Source organism: Mirounga leonina, unplaced genomic scaffold (genome assembly GCF_011800145.1).
Source record: "Mirounga leonina isolate KUSES-001 unplaced genomic scaffold, KU_Mleo_1.0 Mir_239, whole genome shotgun sequence".
Classification (NCBI taxonomy): domain Eukaryota; kingdom Metazoa; phylum Chordata; class Mammalia; order Carnivora; family Phocidae; genus Mirounga; species Mirounga leonina.
This window is the reverse complement of record NW_023270624.1, coordinates 560388-564537: the sequence shown is the minus strand read 5'-3', so window position 1 is coordinate 564537 and position 4150 is coordinate 560388.

Genomic DNA, 4150 nt, shown 5'->3' with positions numbered 1-4150 from the left:
TTTTATTTTATTTTTGAAGCATTCCATATTTTAAAAATATATATGATTCAGCTCATTCATAGTGCTAGGAAAAATATCATATAACTATCTCCGTATATGTCTTCAACGAAAATCAATATTCATTCCTGATTTTAAGAAGCCACCTAATAAAATAGGAATTAAGGTATACTCCCAAGTACATATACATATATCTCCCTATCCCCTATCCTAAAGTCAACATCTCTCCAAACGGGGGAAGACTAGAGGCCTTTTTACTAGGCTCAGGAACAAGGGAAGGAGGCTCCTTTATATTCAATATTCAATATTGAATTGGAGGTATTTAGCCAATTTAATTAGAGAAAGCAAGTAGATGCATAAAAATCAGTAAAGAAGAAGTAAAACTATTTCAATATTCAGATGACAGCATACCTAAACTCTCTAGAAGAATTGATGAAACTAACAACAAATGAGGTAGATAGACACGAAACTAACAACAAATGCAGTAGATAGACACAAAACAACACACACACAATGACCCATTCAAGATATGACGGAAGAAAAAAAATTATTAATAGCAACAAACAAGCCAAGTACCCATGAATGAACTTAACCAAAAAAAAAAAAAAAGTGAGGAAAACTCCAAAATGCTCCCAGAGGTAGTCTTGAACAAACCAAAGACTAAGCCATCTTAAACACACATTCCTTGGTTATGGATAAGATGGCTCAACTTGATAACGGTGTCAATTACCCTGAAGAGCATCTGTAAATGCGATATGATCCCAAGAAAAAAGAGCGTCCGCATGCAGGAATAGCTAGGATGCCCCGACACAAAAGCAGAGGGGAAGGACCACTAGCCCCACCAGATAGTCAAACCCAGGAATGGGAGCTGAGTTCAACCTCTCCCTCCTATTGCAATAATTGTGGATAAAGCCTCCCTTGCGGCTCACACACACATGCATACACATGTGCACACGTGCTCGACGCACCTTTGCAATTTCCGCCACGGGGGACCAGCACATGAAGAGAGAGAGCTAGTGAGACAGACTTGAAAGCCCAGACATAGGTCCAGTGCATTCGGGGGTGTATTATATGATACAGGTGCATTTTAGATCACTGGGGAAAAGACGGCCTCTTCAAAAAGACAGGATAGAGAGAGAGAGATTTGGAAAAAGAGTCAATTGGACCCATAAACCGAGTACAAACCCAAACTAGTGCTGGGAAACACGGGGAGATTCCATACCATTGGGTGTAAGAACAGCCTTTCTAATGAGGATTTAAAATCTAGATGTAATAAAAGAAAGATTAAATCAAATAGATCAAAAATAGAAAGGTTTTAATGGCCAAACCTATCATAAACAAAATTTTAAAAACTTGGGAGACACATTTGCAATGATAATAAAGATAAAACATGAATCTCCCTAATATGTATTTAAACAAACTTTTAAATCCAAGGGGGAAAAAAAAGAGACCCCAAATCCAATAGGAAGCAGGCAAAATAGACGGACAGGCAGTTCGCAGAAAAAGACAGTCAAATGACTCGAACACGTACACCCAGATGTCCAGTGGCACTCATTACAGACACGTAAATTAAAATGCACTGAAATCCCATTTCCCGGGGCTCTGAGAATTGCCAGTTTGGGGGAGAAGCACACAATGTCATAGGTTGCTGGGGGGGGAGGGGAATTTGGGAGTAGCTAACAAATAAATACATATTAACTCCTACTTCTAACTTTTTAAAAGACTTTATTTATTTGACAGAGAGAGAGCGCGAGCAAGCACGTGCACGAGCAGGGGAGGGGCAGAGGGAGAGGGAGAAACAGGCTCCCCGCTGAGCAGGGAGCCCGACACGGGGCTCGATCCCAGGACCCTGAGCTAACGACCTGAGCCGAAGGCAGATGCTCAACTGACTGAGCCACCCAGGAGCCCTTAACTCCTACTTCTAGGAATTAAAGATACACCTCCGCAAATGCAAACAACATATGTGCAAGGTTATCCTTTCCCCTATTGTTTGGAATAACAAAAGCCCGGAAAAAGGCCAAACATCCATCCGTGGAGCACGGGCTGAGTTAAGTGTGATGTAGCTGTCTGGAAGAATAAGGAGAGTCTCTATGGACTGCAAAGGAGATATTTTTAATTGCAAAAAGCAAAAAAGTATGTAAATGTTTTACACACCCGAAAAATAAAATGGTATCATAAAGACTAAAAGGAAAAAAACCCAAATTGCATGCAAACAGAAACAGATGAGGCTATTGGCATCATCAAACTGATAACACACTGGCGCAGTGCTGACTATGCACCCAAAGACATCCTGACCTTGACCAGGTAGGTTTGGGGAGGCAGTGATTCGGAGGTAGTGACTCTAAAACTCTGTGGGGTGTATTCTAAGGCCATGCAGATGATTACCTATATTGATGTTTGGGGAGAACCAGGTTCTTAGTGTGGGAGGAAGACGAAAATATTAATTTTTAGTAAAAAAAAAAGATGTCTTGCCTCGGTGCACTGAGAAGGCCTAGAGACAATGACATCAAGGTGAGCACATCTAACGTCCAGATTCTAGTTTCTGAAACCCACCCGCCACTAAAAGGCATGCGAGGCTTCTTGGAGCTGACTCTAGGTCTGGGTCAAAATACGAGAGATGGAACATTGCTCAAAGACTTATGCGGACATGTCGAAGGGGCGCCGAGAGCAGCCTGCACACCCAGCCCAAACATCCAGCAGCATCCCGTCCCATCTCTGCAAACTCTGGGCGGGCGCCCCTCTCCCGCTGGACACAGGGAAGTCTGAGAGCAGCAGGGACCCACTCGGGACATGCAGGGAGTGGGGCACTGAATGCTGGAGCCCAAACCAGGCTCTCTTGTCCACCAGAGCGGATGACCCCACCACCTGCAGAACACACCGCCCTCCTCAAGCCTCCTGGCCCTGCAAGGAGGGAGTTAGCCTCCAGGCGGCTGCAGCCCCACGGGCATGGGGGTGCCTCCACATCGGGTGGGTTGGCTCTTCCTCGAAGATCCCGGGCAGACTCCAGCAGCCTCTTCCCTGCTCCCTGTCCTGCCCCGTGAGTCCTCTCTACCCACCTCCGGGGAATCCTTTCTGCACGCAGACTCTAACCACACGGCACCCAGAGGAAAATCCAAACTTCACTGAACTCCTCATTGGCTCTGCCCCAGCTCCTCCCACCCACCACCTGTGTCTGCCTCAGGGGCCTCGCACCTGCTGTTCCCTCAAACCTTTCCAGTGGGCTCTACCCTTGCAACTGCATCCCAGCCAGTGGTCACTGGTCGGGGACTCTCCCTGACCCTCCCTGACCAGGATAAGGCTAGGCCCCCACCACAGTCTCCCTCTGCCCCCAATAACCCTGTCTTATTTTCTTCCTAGCAGGTATCCTCTGCCAGGAGCTCGGGTTGTTCTTTGATTGCTTGCTCAGCTTCCCTAAGCACTTCCTGGGGCTGGGAGCAGAGAGCACACAGCTGGGGCTCCGTGAATGTTCTGGGTGCGTGAGTGGGCACCTGACACAATGTCCGGACTGGTAGAGCCAGTCCTCCCGCTGCTGGAAATCCAGCTTTGTCACCTCCTAGTCCTGTGACCTTGAATAAGTCCTGTCACCTCCCTAAGCCTCAGTTACTTCTACTGAAAGATGGAGACACAGCTCCTGCCCACGGGTAAATCTTTCCAGGGCACTTCTGTGGGTACTGAGGCTCAGCAGAACATCTGCCTCCCGCGGCCCAGGAGGCAGGAGGGAAGGGGCTGGGGTGAGCCCCTCCACTTCCCCAAGCTTCCCTGTCCGCCCTTTCCACACTGCCCCGGGCACACAGCATGTGGCAGGGTTGGGAGCACCCCTCACCACCTCCCCTCCAGGCCTGCCTTTCCCTCCCTGAACGCAGAGAGGAGTGGGCGAGGGGTCCCCCGACTCTGTCTGCTGCCACTGACCGAGGCACACACTCAGATCCCCAAGCTGACCCCACGGTCCCTGCAGGCTCTCTGATGCTGGCATTCTTTCCTCAGTCCCAGCCCAGCTTCAGAGACAACACCCCTCCTTCTTCACAAGCACCCAGCAAGCAAGCTGGTCCCATTTCATAGACCGGGAAACTGAGGTCCGGTGCGGGGTGAGGAGGCCTTGGGTCCAGGCTGGCTTTTCCTGCCCCTCGAGCGGCCGCAGAAGCTTGCTGCTCAC